Source organism: Mustela nivalis (genome assembly GCF_964662115.1).
Source record: "Mustela nivalis genome assembly, chromosome: 5".
NCBI classification, from domain to species: Eukaryota; Metazoa; Chordata; class Mammalia; order Carnivora; family Mustelidae; genus Mustela; species Mustela nivalis.
The window spans coordinates 117094136-117114049 of record NC_139024.1 but is presented as its reverse complement, the minus strand read 5'-3'; the positions used below and the strand labels follow the sequence as shown (position 1 = coordinate 117114049).

Below are 19914 nucleotides of genomic sequence, written 5' to 3'. Positions count from 1 at the left end.
GAGTGACAGGGAGGTAGCAACTTCATACAGCGGTGAGGCTTTTGTGCATAAACTCCATTATCTCCCATTGGCCCTTTGGTATTTTTTTTTTTTTTTAATTTGTGTCTTTCTGATGCATCACAGGCACATTTTTCAGTTGTTTCAATTGATTAATTTTCTTTTCAGCCTATCAAAACTAGGGCTATCCCATCTCTAGGCATGTTTTTCATTTCTACCTGTTCTTTACATATCTGTTTCCATTATGTATGCCTTTGTTTCCATGATTTTTTGTTCTTTTAAATTTCTTCATTCACCTTTGAACAGCTTGAACATACTTAAGTTCCTTGTCAGGCCATGCCATAAAATTCATTTCATCTGAAGTGAATTCATGTTCCAGCTGGTGAAGGGCTTACTTGTGAAGCTTCTGCTCCAACGATATCCAGGGAATACTGCAGGCAGAGCCATGGAATCGGGTGTGGTTTGGCTCCATCTTTTACCGTGCATTGCTTCTGTGTCCTCTCCCTACCTAGGTGCACACCTTTCTAAAAGTCTCAGCTCCTGGTATCCTTTCCGTTGGGAACCTGGGCTCTCCTACTCCAAGGGTTCTGAACACTAGCCACCCAAGGCCTGTCAGGCTGCAGTCTTCCCATGACATTCAGGAGTTCTACCCTATTTCTATAGAGGTGGTACCCACCTAACTTTTGTGCCAAGCTATGTCTTTTTTTTTTTTTTTTTTGCCAAGCTATGTCTTTTTAGCTTTTGGTTTTTCTATCTTATATCTGTCCCTGCTAGAGGTGAGGAGAGCAAGAAAAGAATGAATCCCTGGAAGTGCCTAAGAAATGCTGTAACTTGTTTTTAATTTCCACTGCCTTGTTATGTTATAACTAAATTTGTAATAAACTAAAAATTGAGGCAAAAATACTTTCTAAAGACAAGAGGTACTCATTAAGTCTGTACAAAATGAAGAAAATTTTGAAATAAGTACTCCGGAAGTTCTTCAAAGATATTTAAAATAAAGGCCAACTTATAGGCCTAGACTCCTAGGTAAGCTATATTTTAAAATCAATTTTTGAGAATTATCTGTCAAAGAATTCTCTTCTTTCCTCTTGCCAACATGCCTGTTCATTTCCTATCCATTCTTTCCCCCATGTGGCTTTGGGGTCTACTGAAATGAAATGTTTACCTTTTCTTATTTAAACTGATTCTCTACATGTTTAAAAATTTTTTTGTATTTATTTAAGTAACCTCTACAGCCAATGTGGGGCTTGAACTAATGAAGACCAAGGGCCACACACTCCACTGACCGAGCCAGCCAGGTGCCCTTAAACTGACTCTTTACATTTTTAGAGATAATTGCACTCCACGGCCAGTTAAGACTAAGATTATACTTTATGAATTAACCAATGTAGCTGCCTGAACAAGTGGGACGAGCTGGCAGGCCAGCCTAGACTAGAAAACCAATTCAGTACCCTCACCCCGGTAGCCTGAACACTCAGATCAACTCCTGAGATGTGACACTCGTGCTCCTGCCTGTGGTCCCCACCGACTGGGCCTAGAGCATCCGTCAGGTTGGTGGAGAGGGAGGGAGGTAAGGAGATTCACAGAGGCTCAGAGAGGGCATCATTCACATTTCTCTTCTGCAAAGTAGAGACATAGTTCTCTTTAGCAGTTTTAACTGTTCAATTAAAATTTTTTTTTCCTAAAGAAACCAGAAGTTTAGAAAAGAAAATGACCTCCATTTTTTTTTTTTTTTTTTTTTGGTCAGAGAGAGAGCGCGCAAGCACAGGCAGACAGAATGGCAGGCAGAGGCAGAGGGAGAAGCAGGCTCCCTGCTGAGCAAGGAGCCCAATGTGGGACTCGATCTCAGGACGCTGGGATCATGACCTGAGCCAAAGGCAGCCGCTTAACCAACTGAGCCACCCAGGCATCCCTGATCTCCAATTTTTTTAAAAAAGATTTTATTTATTTATTTAAAGAGTGTGTACTCATGGGGGTAGGGAATGGAGGAGGAGGAGAGGGACAAGGGACAAGCAGACTCCTCGCTGAGCTCAGAGCCTGACACAGGGCTCAATCTCATGAGATCATGACCTGAGCCAAAATCAAAGAGTCGGACCCTAAACTGCCTGAACCACCCAGGTGCCCCAATCTCCAATTCTTGTTATTTATTTATTTATTTATTTATTTATTTATTTATTTATTTGACAGAGATCACAAGCAGGCAGAGAGGCAGGCAGAGAGAGAGAGAGGAGGAAGCAGGTTCCCCGCTGAGCAGAGAGCCCATGTGGGGCTCGATCCCAGGACCCTGGGATCATGACCCGAGCCGAAGGCAGGGGCCTTAACCTACTGAGCCACCCAGGCACCCTCCAATTCTTTTTTTTTAAGATTTTATTTGTTTCTTTTGACAGCGAGAAAGAGTTCACAAATAGGCAGAGAGGCAGCAGAGAGAGAGGGGGAAGTAGGCTCCACGCCAAACATATAGCCTGATGCGGGGCTCGATCCCAGGACCCTGAGATCATGACCTGAGCTAAAGGCAGACACTTAATCCACTGAACCATCCAGGTGCCCCCCAATCTCCAATTCTTAAGGGAGCAATTAATTTAATATTATTGCAGTTCAATACAACTTATTCAAAACTTTTGTTTAATAATGGTGTTTTCTGCATCAACACATATCTGATTTACTTTAACAAAGGCAATTGGAAAAAGCATTAAAGCATTTTTCTTTTTCTTTCTTCTTCTTTTTTTTTTTTTTTTTGCATTTTTCTTTATCACATAGATACATTCTGGGGCGCCTGAGTGGCTCAGTCGGTTGAGCATCTGCCTTCGGCTTCGGTCACAACATGGGAGTCCCAGGGCTCCCTGCTCAGTAGGGAGCCTGCTTCCCCTCTGCCCTTCACCCCACTTATGCTCTCTAATAAATAAATAAAATCTGAAAAAAATAAAATAGATGTCTTCTTACGAAGTCTAGTGTAACTTAAATAATGGCATCTGCACAAAGAAATTTTAGTGGCATTTATTTTCACTTCTAATTAAACTTCAAGTTGTGGAAATTAACAATAGCTTTATTTGTTTCAATGTTTCAAGTTTTATACTAATATTTAGGGGATCTACTTTGGAAAACTCTATCTAAGGTGATCTTGCCAATGAGTCTATGATGAAAAGCAAAGAAATATTCTTTTATTTACCAGTTTTCTTAGGAGGAGGTGCCTCTTTCGTAAGCAAGAGGATTTCAGTTCTTGAAAGTCATAGTGCTGATCAAAAGGAAGATTCCTCAGAGGCAAAGGTCCTCCAAGACAGAGTTCACTGCAACATTTTACGTTTTCATGCTTCTCCACCGTCCAATTAGCTTTGAGCTAGCTCCCTGTCAACTGCTGCCACAAGCACCAGAAGAGAGTTATTTTTGTCGCTCACATGATTCTCGCATGTGGGCTGGGGTAGGTGTCAGGGTCACATCAGACAGAGAGCTGGCTCCAACATTTCGGGATGAGATTTGAGTCTGGGCTTATGGAAGTCTGTTCTAGGCAGGGTGCTGGGATGGACCTGTTCTTCTCCAAATCATATAAAAGCAGTTATAATTTTAATCTATATGTCAAAAACCCCTAAATCTGGAAAAGGAGACTTTATTTAGAAGCTCATTTTAGCTAGCAGTAAGAACTCCCCTTAAAAAAAAGGAAAAAGAAAGAAAAAGAAAAAAATATATTGCCCTTCATTATCCAACTACATGCAGGTAAGTGCTGCCTTGAACTTCTAAGTATAATACTTTAATTCTAGCACTTTCGGACTAGTTAACAAAAATAATTTGGGCAACTGCTTACTTTTTAAAAAGAAAAAAACCCTACAAATTTCTTTTTTTTCCCCCTTTTGGGATGTTTTGCTGAGACTGAAGTGCCAACTAGCGAGAGTCCCGCGATGCCGTCTTTCCTGCTAGTAAGCTCTCCCACCAAGCACACGAGACTCAGGCGGAGGCACTGCCAATGGACCAGCCTTGGAGACTGCCCCTCCGACAATCTGCCACCATGAAGAGCCCTGGCTGTGTCGTTGTAGTCCGAGTGGGTACAAAATGGATCATCACCTTCTGAGACCTATTTTTTACTCTAAGGTGGACATTCTGGCAGACACTGACGGGTGTCTAGCGCACCGGCACTCTTCCTTCCACTGTTCTACCAGTAAGACCTGGATTCTGTTCAGGGAAGAGCTATGGCACACCTGGAATGGCGCAGGGAATTCTGCTCCCTTCTGCAGTGACAGGTTCAGGCGTGCCATGACCCAGTTCTGGACCAATGGTTTCTGGGAGGCTGTCTCTTGGGGGCTCATGGAAGGAAAAGATTTCCCACCATGATAAAGAGCTGCATAAAAAGAAACCCTACACCCTGCTTGTCAAGTGGGGACCTGAAAACTTGGAGCTGCTACAGTCACCTTGTGCTCCTAAGGGGAAGGGCAGGAGACTCAATGAGAAGCTGAACTGAAGTTGAGCCCTGAGGTGGCCGAGCTGCTGAAGCAATGACATAATGAATGTCCAACCTCTGGGCTTGCTATGTGAGATACATAATCGGTATGGTTGAAGCCGCTTCTAGGCAGGTACTCTGGTACTGTATAAGAACACTTCCTGCTACTTGCTTTGATTTAGAAGGTAGCTCTCAGAGGAAGACTTGAGTATCCCGAAACAATTATGAACATCCAAGGGAACTGCAGTATAACAGCTTGCTCTATTAAACCAATAAGCCCAGATCCAAAAGGAGCTCAGGGGAGCCACTCTCATGCAAGTATGTGTATGAGGAAACCCAGGAACAAAAATATATGGTCTTCAATACACACACCTTTCTGGTACCTGCCAAACTTAAGTAACAGCAGGAAAAGAGTCACACTAAAGACAGATGAAAGTAGATAGGACGCCATCATGATTAAGTCCAGTGAAATCCCATCCCAGAGATTTTTTGTTTTTTATTTTTTTATTTTTTTTATTATTTTTTTTTTAAGATTTTATTTATTTGACAGAGAGAGAAATCACAGTAGGCAGAGAGGCAGGCAGAGAGAGAGAGAGGAGGAAGCAGGCTCCCCGCGGAGGAGAGAGCCCGACGTGGGGCTCGATCCCAGGACACTGGGATCATGACCTGAGCCGAAGGCAGAGGCTTTAACCCACTGAGCCACCCAGGTGCCCGATTTTTTGTTTTTTAAATGAAATATTTCAAACATCAAAAAAGTAAAGAAATAACAGACATTCAGGTAGTAGCCAGCTTTGTCAAATAGTGATGTACCATTTTGTGTGTTTTATTTTTTTAAGATTTATTTATTTGAGAGTGAGAGTGTGCGTGCACACAAGAGTGGGGGAGAGAAAGAGCGAGAAGCAGACTCTCCGCTGAGCAGGAAGCCCAATTAGGGGCTCAATCCCATGACCCTGAGATCATGACAGACGCTTAACTGACTGAGTCACACAGGCACCCATGTATTTTTAAAATTTTTTGTAAAGAAATAAAACTAGTGGTACCACTGAAACCCCATGTGTACTCCCCAGTCCTCGGAGGTAACTACTCATCTGAATTTGGTGCTTATCACTCTCTTGCATGTCTTTATACTTGTACTACTTAGGTATCTAGCCATTACTCATGGTAGTATTGGTCAGTATTTTCTGTATGTTCCTCTACTCAATTAAAAAAAAGGATTATACTTTCTGCAACTCTGTCCCCTCAATTTCATGGTTCTGAGTTTTAGAGATATTGAAACATGTAGTTCAAATTAATTCATTTTGGTTGCTGAACAGTATTCTACTTTAGGAACTTACCACAATTAATTCATTTGCTTGTTGGTAGACATTTAGTTCTGCGATTATAAAAAACACTGCAAAACCCAAAACCAAACCCCAAAACCTCTCTTGTAGATATATCCTTGTTACAACCCACCACCTGTATCAGTTTCTTTAAGATCAAATTTCTGAATCACAGGATAAAAGTACCACCAATTTCCCTACATATTATCAAGTTCCTCTATGCAGTACATCAATGGCAGAAATGACCACAATTCTCTACCTCTTCCTATCCCCATGTCCTTTGAAATGTGATTTTACAGTTCTTCCTATCAAGGGATACTCCTTTACGAGGCTGACCTTGTGACTTGGCCAAGAGAATGCAGACTGACGCTGTACCAGTTCCAAGACTAGGCCTCAAGAGGTCTTGTAGCTTCCACTCTGTCTCTTGGAACTCTGCCACTACCATGTGAGCTAGTCTCCTAAAGGATGAAAGACCTGTCTCAGCCGAGGGTAAGAGAAAGCAGCCTACAGCCGGCTGACCTCCAAACAAGAAAGCCTAGCTAAGAGGAGCAGAGCTGCCTACTCTGCCCAGAGCTGGCTGTAGACATCGGAGCAGTCCACTCAGTTTAGTACTGAGGAGTAGACACTGGAAGCAGACCCATGGACTTGTGAGTAACAACCAATACTTAACTAATTTAAGCCACTGAGTTTGGGGACAGCTTGTTATACAGCAGTACCAGGTATATTCTCCAAGTACACAGGCAACGTACAAGTTCCCATCACTCTCGTTCCTCTTGAATATTTTTTTGTTGTCAGCCTTTTAAATTTTAAGTCAAGATGAGGAGTATGAAATTACACTGCATAATTTTTCTAACAGTGTACTTTTTCCTGTTTAATGGACATTCAGATTTCTTTTGGGAATTCATACTATTTTATCTATTTTTCTTATTTGATTATTGACCATTGTAATGATCTTCTGAAATTCTGTCTTAATACTTAGCCTCTGTGATAAACATTTATGTTCTGCTCCCAGCCTGATACCCGTTTTTTAAAAAAATTTTATTAAGTTTTTAAATTTTCATTCCAGTATAGTTAACATACAGTGTTACACTGGTTTCAGGTATACAATACAGTGATTCGACAATTTTTTTTTTTTTAAAGATTTTATTTATTTGACAGAGATCACAAGTAGGCAGAGAGGCAGGCAGACAGAGGGGGCGGGGAAGCAGGCTCGCTGCTGAGCAGAGAGCTCTATCCCAGGACCAGGGATCATGACCTGAGCTGAAGGCAGAGGCTTTAACCCACTAAGCCACCCAGGTGCCCCTGATTCGACAATTCTATATGTGGTCTTCCATAAGTGCACTCCTCAATCCCCATCACCTAGTTCACCCATTCCCCCCCCCACCCCCCGCCAACCTTCCCTCTGGTCACCATCATTTTGTATAGTTAACATAAGTCTGTTTTTTGGTTTGTCTAACTCTCTCTCTTTTATTAATTCCATATATGAGTGCAATGAAATGTATTTGCCTTTCTCTGACTTATGTCTTTATTTTTGATGTCCTATGCTAAACATATTTTGTAAGATATTGCTGATTTTACTTATCTTTTCCTTTTGTCTTTTGAGTATTCCTTCAATCTCCCACACTTTTTCTAATAATTTGAAGAGTTTTATAATATGATGCATCAAAATTAATTTGGGAATTTATTCCCAAGTACCCAATGGTCCAGAGGCTCCAGAATAGATCCAGTAGGTATCATTCTGTTTTACCAATCTAGTTGTCAAATTGTATACTAATATCGTGTGGTTTGAACTAATACAGCTTTATCCTAATACCTGCAAGGGTAGTCCCCTCTCCTCTGTTCTTTTTCAAAAACTTCAAAGCCATTTTTGTACTTTTATTCTGCCATATAAATATTAAAATATCAAAAATCAGTTTTTCAGATCTCTGAAAAATCCTTTTGGGATGTTTATTTTTATTATTGAATTTTTAGGTTAATTTAAGAAATACATCTTTACAATAGCCTTATCAGGGAATAGACTGTATCTCTCCCTTAGGTATTTTTTGATTCCTTCAACAAACTTATTATTTTTATTGTAAACATCCTGCACTAGTCTACAGCAAAGCATTTTAGTTTTAGTTCAGTTTTGTTGCTATGAATGGTTTGTATTTTTAAAAAGTTATGTATTTTCTAATCAATTACTGCTTTAAAGAAACATTGCTGGACTCTGCATATTAATCTTATGTTTGCAACCTTTCTAAATGCTCTTACTAGTTGTATCAGTTTCCGTTGTGTTCGTTTTCTGAGTTAATAATTATTTATCATCTAAGTTAATAATATCATCTGCAAATAATAACAATTTTGTTTCTTCCTTTTAAATATTTACAATTTCTATTTATTTTTGTCTTACTGCAGTGGCTAGGACCCCAGTTCAGTATTAAATGGTAGCATGAGAGCAAACGTAACTGCCTTTTTCCTGTCTGTTGGGAATACCCAGAAGATTTCAAAACTATGATGCTTATTGCCGGTTTTATTAAGACCAGCTTTCAGGTTAAGGAATTTTATTTTAGTTTGCTAACAACTTTCAAGATGGAGAGATACTGAATTTTATTTTTTCAAGATCTTTTTTTATTTTAAGTACAATATACCCCCAACATGGGCTCAAACTCACGACCTATGAGTCATATCAAGATGAAGAGGCACATGCTCTACTGATTGATCCAGCTAGGCGCCCCTGGATACCGAACTTAAAATAATTTTTCCTTATTTACTGAGATGATAATTTAATTTTAATCTCTTAATGAAGTAAATTACATAAACATATTTTCTGAGACTTGTATTTTGGGGAAAATTTAGTTGTGTGATATTCTGAGAAAGCTGCAGATCCTATTTGCTCTTCTTTTACTTGGGATTTTTTTTTAAAAGATTTATTTATTTGATAGAGACAAAGAGCACAAGCAGGGGGAGCAGCAGACTTTCCACTGAGCAGGGAGCCCAACGCAGGGCTCTATCCGGGATCCTGGGATTATGACCTGAGCTGAAGGCAGACACTTAGCCAGCTGAGCCACCCAGGCGCCCATCTTTCTACTTCTAATTATCAGGATCGGGGTCAGCAAACTATAAATTTGTCCTGTCACTGATTTTTGTAAATAAGCTTGCACTGGAACATAGCCAGGCTCATTCACTGAAGTATTATGTATGGGCTCATTCATGTTATAACAGCAGAACTGAGTATTTGTGACAGATACCATGTGGCTTCCAAAATCTAAGTATTTATTATCTGGCCCTTTACAGAAAAGCTTGCTGATCACTGATCAAGAGTTATACCAGCCTTAAGAGGTATAGTTCTTTTCTGAAACAGTTCTTTAAGATAAAACTATATAGGGGCGGGGGATTCCTGGGTGGCTCAGTTGGTTAAGCAGCTGCCTTTGTCATGATCCCGGGGTCCTGGGATTGAGTCCCACCTCAGGCTTCCAGCTCAGCAGGCAGCCTGCTTCTCCCTCTGCCTGCTGTTCTACCTGCTTGTGCTCACTTGCTCTTTCTCTCTGACAAATAAATAAATAAAATCTTATATATATGGGCGCCTGAATGGCTCAGTTGGCTCAGCATCTGCCTTTGGCTCAGGTCATGATCCCAGGGTCCTGGGACTGAACCCAGCATCAGGGCCCCTGCTCCCCAGGGAGCCTGCATTTTCCTCTCCCTCTGCCAGCCGCATCCCTCTTTGTGTTTCTCTGTCAAATAAATAAATAAAATCTTGAAAAAAAAATGATAAAAACATGTATTTTTGAAATTTTGGTAAAGTTCAATTAATCTTAGTATTTTTTTGTCAGCAGGTGATTAAACACTTAATTTTGACAAACATTAATAATTTGTATACAGATTTTCTAACCTTTTTTTTTTTTTAAAGATTTTATTTATTTGACAGAGATCACAAGTAGGCAGAGAAGCAGGTAGAGAGAGAGAGGAGGAAGCAGGCTCCCTGCGGGAGCAGAGAGCCTGATGTGGGGCTCGATCCCAGGGCCCTGGGATCATGACTGGAGCTGAGGGCTGAGGCTTTAACCACTGAGCCACCTAGGCACCCCAGGTTTTCTAACTTTTAAGACTTTATTTATTTATGTATTTAGAGTGTGAGTACGAATGAATGGGGGAGGGGAAGAGGGAGAGGGAGAGACTCTCGAGCTCATTCTGTGCTTAGCCCGTAGCAGATGTTGGGCTCAATCTCACAACCCTGAGATCACAACCTGAGCCCAAATCAAGAGTCAGTTGCTTAAGTGACTAAGGCCCCTGGGACCCTCAGGTTTTCTAATTTTTGTGTAGTTTTGGGTAGTTTTTTCTAGAACAAAAAAAATTTTTTTTAAAGATTTTATTTATTTATTTATTTATTTAAGAAAGAGAGAAAAGAGTGCACAAGTAAGAGCAGGGAAAGGGGCAGAGGGAGGGGAGGAGCAGACTCCCCACTGAGCAGGGAGCTGAGGTGGAGCTTGATCCTAGCACCCTGGGATCATGACCCAAGCAGAAGGCCAGTGTTTAACTGACTGAGTCACCCAAGTGTCCCTTTCTGGAAAATTTTTATCAAAGTTTTCTAATTTTTGGGCGCCTGGGTGGCTCAGTGGGTTGAGCCGCTGCCTTCGGCTCAGGTCATGATCTCAGAGTCTTGGGATCGAGTCCCGCATCGGGCTCTCTGCTCAGCAGAGAGCCTGCTTCCCTCTCTCTCTCTGCCTGCCTCTCCATCTACTTGTGATTTCTCTCTGTCAAATAAATAAATAAAATCTTAAAAAAAAAAAAAGTTTTCTAATTTTTGTGTTTATGGCTCTACATAGCAGCATTCTCACAACGCAGAAGATTCTATTATATTCTATGGTTATTTCTTATTTTATTTATTTGTTACCTTTTCTCATTTCCTTTATCAATAGTCCTGCAAGAGGCTTGTCTATTTTATTAGAAAAATAAAAGTAACCCACTTTTGGTTTTGTTGATCATTTATATTTTCCTGTATTAATTTTTGCCATTTTCCTTGTTATTTCCATCCTTTTACATTCTTTGAGTGTATCCTGTTGTTTTTTCTAGGGTACTGGATGGATTGCTTAGTTTAATGTCTATTTTGCTTTTTAATAAAAGCCTCTAAGCCTCAAAGAACTGAATGAGCTATACCCAGTAAGTTATGGTATGAAGGGCTTTCAATTGTTCAGTTCTATTTTGTTTACTAATTTTTATTGTGATTTGTGCTTTAACTCAAGAATTATTTAGGGGGCGCCTGGGTGGCTCAGTGGGTTAAGTCTCTGCCTTCTGCTCAGGTCATGATCTCAGGGTCTTGGGATGGAGCCCTGCATGGGGCTCTCTGCTCAGCAGGGAGCATGCTTCCTCTTCTCTCTCTGCCTTCCTCTCTGCCTACTTGTGATCTCTGTCAAGTAAATAAATAAAATCTTAAAAAAAAAAAAGAATTATTTAGAACAGTTTTTCTGTTTCCAAATATATATTTCTCTGTCAAGCTAACTTTATTGTTGATTTCTAATTTTACTGCATGTGTCAGAGTATATATACAGACAATCCCTGACTTATAATGGTTTGACATATGATTTTTTAACTTTATGATGGTACAAAAGTGATATACATTCTGTAGAAACTGTACTTTGAATTTTGATCTTTTCCTGGTCTAGTGCTATGTGGTATGATACTCTCTTGTGATACCAGACAGTGGCAGTGAGCTGCATCCCCAGTCGGCCACGTGGTCACAAGGACAAACAACCAATCACACCATTCTGTACCTGTACACCTTTTTAAAAATAAAAATTAAAAAGACCTGTAACCATCTATTTTCTCTCACTCCCCCTGCTTGTATTTCCTTTCGCACTGTGTCTGTCAAATAAATAAAATCTAAAAATAAATAAATAAATAAATAAAATAAAATAAATTTATTTATTTGACAGAGACAAAGCACAAACAGGGGGAGCAGCAGGAAGAGGGAGAAGGAGAAGCAGGCTACTCACTGAGCAGAGAGCCTGACGTGGGGCTTGATCTGAGGACCCTGGGAAAACGACCTGGGTAAAAGGCAGACACTGAATCTACTAAGCCACCCAGGTACCCCTATACTATCTCTTTTATTAATATTAAGTGTCCCTCTTGTCCCTCTACATGCTTTTCAACTACATTCTATTTTGCTTAATGTTATTTATTTATTTTTTTTTTAATTTTTTATTTTTTATACACATATATTTTTATCCCCAGGGGTACAGGTCTGTGAATCGCCAGGTTTACACACTTCACAGCACTCAATTTTGCTTAATGTTATAATTACTATCTAAATTTTCCTTTGGTTATTATTTGCCTGATATGCCTTTTTCTACCCTTTCATTCTTAGTCATTCAGTACTACTGTGTTTGAAACATATGACAAGTTATCTTATCTTTTTTTAAAAGAATATTTTATTAATTACTTATTTTATTAATAATTTTATTAGTTAATAATTTTATTAATTTATTTGACACAGAGAGGCACAGCAGAAAGAGGAGAGGGAGAAGCAGGCTCCCCACTGAGCAGAGAGCCTGACATGGGGCTCAATCCCAGGACTCTGGGATCATGACCTGAGCGGAAGGCAGACACTCAACGACTGAGCCACCCAGGCGCCCCTTGTTTTCTTTTTAATACAAGTTTGTGTCTATTAATTATTTAAGTTTAAAGTGTAACCAAGTTACATTTATTGTGATATTTAACCTAGAAACGTAGCTTTTTCTGAGTCACATGGTGTCCCCTTAAGGTGAATTAGACTCAAGAGTCCTTAAATTAACTTCCTGTGCGGGAAGCTCTCTGCTAAGTGGCACCTCAGCTGGGTCCGTTAGATCTCCCCAGGTCTAGTGGTTGTCGGGTGGTTTAAAGATTATGGAGTCTCCAGAAGCAAAAACTGTATTTACTATTTGCTGAAGCCAGGGCGAATTGCATAGGAGTCAATGGAAAGTCCACTGTGGATCTACTTCCTAAGGACTAAAAATCCTTTCCTGCAATGTGGAGCTGGATAGGAAAGCAAGTACAACTGGTTTGGAAGAGTCATCTGGACTCAATTCATTTAGCAGAAGGCCTCTGGCTCCTATCCCATCAATTCAACTTCTATTCCAACACAAACCAGCTCAAATACAGTGCTATATTCTCTAACAGAGCAGATTCTAATCTCTACACTAAGCCACTGACTTAGCTATTCATCAGTGGATAGTATTCAATTATATGTGATAATATAAACAGATAAATTGAGTAAAGAGATTTCTTTTATTCCACTTTGTAAAAACAATGGTTGAAAAATAATTTAGTAGTTATTTGCAGTAAAAGAGAGCTGACCTTTAGGTTCTCCTAGTAAGTTTAAATACTTGACAGAGAGAGAGAGAAAGAGAGAGACAATGAGAGAATGAACACAAGCAGGGGGAGAGGGAGAAGCAGGCTTCCCGCTAAGTAGGGAGCCTGATATGGGGCTCGAAAACTTAGGAAAGAGTAGTTATTATCTTCAAAGAATCTGAGAGGCTGTGGATCCTTAAAAAGAACAAAATGTACGTAAAAGCGACAAAAAATAAAAATGGTATTATAAAAGTTACAAATGTGACTGTTGATATAACACATTCATTATAAGGGCAAAACCCTCAGTGAGACAATGCAAGTATAAAGCAAGAAATAAGACATTACCTATTTGTGGTTTTCCCTAGGGAATTACTTAAGCAATGTTTCTTTTCTTTCTAAGTCTTCCAGTCCTATTTTATTTTTAAACTATGGACCATACACAAAAATATTTTGATACAGTTTTAGAATTCAGGGGGAAAGGTTATCTTAAAAAAGAAACATTCTTCTTAGATGGACAGGTCTATGCCCATGTATTTGACTCAGTGGTCTTAATTTCCTTCCTTAACAACTGACACACGTGGAACTTTGAATCTTGGCAGACAGCTGGCCTGGTAGGAATGGAGGGAATGGAAAAGCATCAAAAACAGGTGAAACCTATGAAGAAAGTAAAGGAATCTACTACCCCAGCCCCTAACAGTCCCTGTAACCGCTCCTGACATGCACATCAGTGTCCTACTAAACTCTGCCTGTGCCGAGCAGGGAATGAGCGCCTGTGCCGAGCAGGGAATGAGCGGTCAGCAGAGCTCTAACTCTGCAGTGGACAGGAACTTGGGCCCTGCAAGACTGATGAGTTTATAAGGAGTGAGCTTGGCAGGCTAGTGGAGTAGGGCTGATGGCTGAGGCAGGTGAGATGCAGAAAAGCAAAGACAGGCAGAAGAAAGAGACTATCCCTAAAAAAAGGGGGCCCTGGGGCGCCTGGGTGGCTCAGTAGGTTAAAGCCTCTGCCTTCGGCTCGGGTCATGATCCCGGGGTCCTGGGATCGAGCCCCACATCGGGCTCTCTTCTCATCGGGGAGCCTGCTTTTTCCTCTCTCTCTGCCTGCCTCTCTGCCTACCTGTGATCTCTGTCTGTCAAATAAATAAATAAAATCTTAAAAAAAAAAAAAAAAGGAAACTAGAAAAAGAGAGCAAATTAAATCCAAAGAAAGTAGAAGAAAAAGAAATAATAAAATTATACGAGAAATCGGGGGCACCTGGGTGTCTCAGTCAGTTAAGTGTCTGCCTTCAGGTCCAGGGATGGATCCCTGCATCATCGGGCTCCCTGCTCAGCAGTAGTCTGCTCCTCTCTTATGTCCCCTACACCATGCTCTCTCTCTCAAAAAAAAAATCTTTAAAAAAGAACAGAAATCAATGAATTTCAAAACAGAAAATCAACAAAACTAAAAGCTGGTTCTTTGAAAGGATCAATAAAATCACTAAGTCACTAATCAGGCTAACTAAGGAAAAAATGAAGACATAAATTACTAATACCTGAAGTGAAAGAGAGGCTATCCCTATAGATCTCATAAACATCAAAAGGATAATAAAGGAACACTATGAATCAATGAATACTATGTTCACAAATTCAATAAACTAGATGAAATGGACCAATTCCTTGAAAAACACAACCTGCCCAAACTCACAAGAACATGCAATCTAAATAATCTAAATCCAAAAATACAATTTCTAAAGAAACTGTAATGATAATTAATAATCTTCTAAAACAGAAAGCACCAAGCCCAAATGGGTTAAGTGGTGAAATCTACTAAACTTTTAAAAAGAAACCATACCAATTTTCTATATTCTCTTCCAGAAGATGGAAGCAGAGGCAACATTTCCTCTTATTCTATGAGGCCAGCATTACCCAATAACAAAACCAGAAAGACATTATAAGAAAACTACAGACATTCTTTCTTATGAACCCTGATGTAAAAGCCTCAACAAAATATCAGCAAATCAAATCCAACAATAAATTAAAAAAAAAAAAAAAAAAAGAATTATAAATTGCAGTGCCTGGGTGGCTCAGTTGGGCATCTGCCTTCAGCTCTGGTCATGATCCAGGGTCCTGGGACTGAGCCCTGCATCAGGCTCCCTGCTAGCAAAGAGCCTGCTTCTCCCTCTCCCTCTGCTCCTCCCCCCTGCTTGTGCTTTCTCTCTCTCTGATAAATAAATAAAATCTTTAAAAAAATAATTATAAATCAAGATGAAGTGTGATTTTCCTAAGTATGCAAAACTAGTTCATCATTTGAAAATCAATTAGCACATCAAGAGGCCCAAATAAATAAATAAATATCACAGGATCCTATCAATAGATGCATAAAAAGCATCTGATCAGATCTGACACCTACTGTTCATGATAAAAATGCTCAGTAAACTAGGAATAGAGGGGAACTTCCTCAAACTTGATAAAGAAATCTATAAAAACCTACAGCTAACTTCAGACTTAATGATGAGAAACCAGACATTTTCCCACTAAGGTCAAGTACAAGGAAAGTCCCCTCTTAACCATTCTTTTTAAACGTCATACTGGAAGTTCTAGCTAATGCAATAAGACAAGAAAAGGAAATAAAAGGTATACAGATTGAAGGCAGAAATAAAACTGTTTGCAGATGACATGACTATAAGAAATTTTGAAAGAATTGCCCCCCCCCCCAAAAAAAAAGAATACTTGTGGAATTAATAAGTGATTGTAGCAAGGTTGCAGGATATAAGGTTAATATATAAAAGTCAACTGCTTTCCTATATAGCAGCAAAGAAAATGTGGAATTTGATATTAAAAAACACAATACTAGGGTACCTGGGTGGCTCAGTGGGTTAAGCCGCTGCCTTTGGCTCAGGTCATGATCCCAGGGTCCTGGGATCCAGCCCTGCATCAGGCTCTGCTCGTCAGGGAGTATGCTTCCCCACCCCTCTCTCTGCCTGCCTCTCTGCCTACTTGTGATCTCTCTGTTAAATAAATAAATAAAATCTTAAAACAAAACAAAACAAAAACAAAGACAAAACCCCACAATACCATTTATATTAACATGCACCCAAATGAAGTACTTATGTATAAATCTAACAAAATATGTATAAAATCTATATGAAGAAAACTATAAAACTCTATGAAAGAACTCAAAGAATTAAATAAATGGAGAGCTATTCCATGTTCATGAATAGAAAGACTCAATACTGTCAAGATGTCAGTTCTTCCCAACTTGATCTGTAGATTGAATGCAATCCCAATCAAAATCCCAGCAAGTTTTTGTGGTTGATATCAATAAACGGATTCTAAAGTTCACACTAAGAGGTAAATATCCAGAATAGCCAACCACTATACTGAAGTTATATAATAAAGGACTGTTACTACCTAACTTTAAAACTTACGATAAAGTTACAGTAAACAACACGGTGTGGTTTTGAAAGCAGAGACAAATGTATTAACGGAACAGAAAAGAGAGCCCGGCAACAGACCTCCATAAACATGGTCACTTATCTCTGACAAGGAGCAAAAGCAATACAACAGAAAGGAGAATATTTTCAACAAAATGGTGCTGCAACAAGTGAACACCTACATGTAAAACAATGAATCTAGACACAGACCTTTCTTCCTTCACAAAAATTAACTCAAGATGGGTCAGACCTAAACATAAAATGCAAAACTTTTTTTGCAGAAGAAAACATAGCGGAACACCTAGCTAGATGCCTTGGGTATGATGATGACTTTTTAAATACCAAAGGCAAAATCCATAAAATAAAAGAACTGGTGGGGGCGCCTGGGTGGCTTAGTTGGTTAAGCAGCTGCCTGCAGTTCAGACCATGATGCTGGAATCCTGGGATTGAGCCCCAGGTCGGCCTCCCTGCTCAGTGGGGAGTCTAATTCTTCCTCTCCCTCTTCCCCTCTCCCTGCTCCTTCTCTCTCTTGCTTATCCTCTCTCTCAAATAAACAAAATCTTAAAAAAAAAAAAAAAACCCACAAGCTGGTAAGCTGGACTTCACTAAAATTAAAAACTTCTGCTTTGTGAAAGATAGTGTAAAGAGAATAAGACAAGTCACAAGACTGTGAAAAAAAAATTTGCAAGCACATATCTGATAAAAGACTGTTATTCAAACAACAAAGAACTCTCAAGACTCAACAATAAGAAAATGAACACCCTGATTTAAAAATGGGTAAAAGAGGGGCACCTGGGTGGCTCAGTGGGTTAAGCCTCTGCCTTCTGCTCAGGTCATGATCTCAGGGTCCTGGGATCAAGCCCTGCATCGGGCTCTCTGCTGGGAAGGGAGCCTGCTTCCCCGACTCTCTCTGACTACTTGTGATCTCTCTCTGTCAAATAAATAAATAAAATCTTAAGGAAAAAAAAGAGGGTGCAAGACCTGAACACACACCTCTCCAAAGAAGATATACAGAGAGCTAATAAGCATATAAAAAGATATTCAACCTCATACGTTATTAGGGAATACATTAGGGACTTTCAGATTAAAAGGAGAAACTATTACACCCCTATTAAATGGTCAAAATCCAGAACAGTGACAATACTCAGGGCTGAGGAGGAGGTGGAGCAAGAGGACCTCTCATTCATTGTTGGTGAGAATGTAAAACGATAGATATCTTGGAGGTACAAAGCTAAATATATTCTACCATACAATCCATCATCATGCATCTTGATATTTACTCAAAGGAATTCAAAACTAATGTCCACACAAAACCTGCACACCAAGGTTTATAGCAGCTTTATTCATAATGACCCAAACTAGAAGCAAGCAAGGTGTCCTACAAGAGATGAATGGATAAACTGTGGTATATCCAGACAATGGATTATTCAATGCTAAAAAGAAATGAGCTATCAAGCCATGAAAAGATATGAGGGAACCTTAAATGCATATTACTAAGTGAAAGAAGCCAATCTGAAAAAGCCACATACTATATGGTTCCAACTATATGATATTCTGGAAAATGTAAAACTATAGAGACAGCAAGACCAGTGGTTGCCAGAAGTTAGGGGAGAAGGATGGATGAATGCAGGACACAGATTTTTAGCACAGTGGAACCATTCTGTATGCTACCGTAATAGCAGATACATGTCATAGTACATTTGTTGAAACTCACAGAATATACAAGAGTGAATCCTGATATGATCTGTGGATTCTGGATGACAATGATGTGTCAATATAGGACCATCAGTTGGAACAAATGAACAACTCAGGTGGAGGGTGTTGATGGTAGGGGATCTTGCATGTGTGTGTGGAGATTGGGGGTAAATGGGAACCCTGTACTTCCTGCTCAATTTTGCTATGAACCTAAAACTAGTCTAAAAAAATTAAATCTAGTGGCATGTGGGTGGCTCAGTTGCTCAAGTGTCCAACTCTTGGTTCTGTCTTGGGTTGTAATCTCAGGCTCATGAGATGGAGCCCTGTGTTGGGCTCCTGAGTGCACAGTCTTCTTCAGAGTCTCTCTCCCCTTCTTCCTCTGAACTCCCCCAGTTCTCCTTCTCTCAAATAAATAAATAAATGGGGAAAATTAAATCTATTTTTAAAAAAGAAAGTAACCACTGCAATAGAGATAGTATATATAACTTCCATGTCACTAGAGAAGATAAAGGAAGAACAGTCAATTTAGCAAAATGTAGACTCATCGTAAGAAAGGCAGATGAGAATAACACAGTATAAAAGATGACAAATATATTTTTTCAAAAGTTATCATAATTAGGATGCCTAGCTGGCTCAGGCAGTGGAGCATGTCACTCTTGATCTCAGGGTTGTAAGTTTGAGCTCCATGTTGGGTGCAGAGACTACTTAAAAATAAAATCTTTAAAAACAGTTATAATTAATGTTAATAAGGCTAGATTTCATTATTCCAAAGTCAAAGACTTTCACGCTAAGTGAAAAATGATGTACAGTCACAAGAGATATATAACTAAATCAAAATGACATAAAAAGGTAGAAAATAAAGGGTTAAGTGATATGAGCAAAATGGCCAACCTCATCACCCCTTAAAAAGCAGAAAAGGCTAAAATTCAGAGCAAAAAGAATAAACAGGACAAAGAAACTAATTTTATGCTGATATTGTATGATCCATTATGGAAATAAAACAACCATTATTCTTTATATGCTGAATTACATAAACAAAGAAAGAAAAATACAAAGCAAAATATAAGGAAAAACAAACAAAAATCACAATTACAACAAAGGATAACACCTCCGAATTTCAAAGCTTAAACCAATGGAACAACTGTGTTTGTACATATGAACAAAGACTATATAATCTTTAATTGTGTACAAAATAAAATGTTTATAAAACTTAAATATACTTGGCAAAAAAGATTTTCTTAATAAATTCCCATGAGAATTTTATAGGCCACTTCCCCTCCTTTCCATCATGATTAATTTCTGAATCATATGAGACTGCAGTTTTGATTTTCTTTGGGACTCAAGAGTTATTTCAAGGTGTTTATTGTTTCCCTAATTAAATTTGGAAATCAGCAGAGTAAGATACAATTTCTAGCTCTCAAAGTGGTTAGGGTAAAAAAGAAAAGTACCATGCAAATACATAGGAGAAATTTGCATTTTCATGGAGATGGGCCATAAACAAGTACTCTTCCTAAAGAGCAACTGGACAATTAAACACAAAACTTAAACATTGCCAACAACTTTTCCTCAAGAAATTTATCCTAGGGGCGCCTGGGTGGCTCAGTGGGTTAAGCCGCTGCCTTTGGCTCGGGTCATGATCTCAGAGTCCTGGGATCGAGTCCCGCATCGGGCTCTCTGCTCAGCGGAGAGCCTGCTTCCCTCTCTCTCTCTCTGCCTGCCTCTCCATCTACTTGTGATTTCTCTCTGTCAAATAAATAAATAAAATCTT

At 39.3% G+C, this 19914-nt stretch overlaps 1 protein-coding gene across 2 annotated transcripts in view; it reads right to left on the bottom strand.

Annotated features, from left to right (window-relative positions):
• The window catches only part of NUDT3 (nudix hydrolase 3), a 117551-nt gene that overhangs the window by 17169 nt on the left and 80468 nt on the right, over positions 1–19914 (bottom strand). The gene's annotated exons all lie outside the window — the stretch shown is intronic.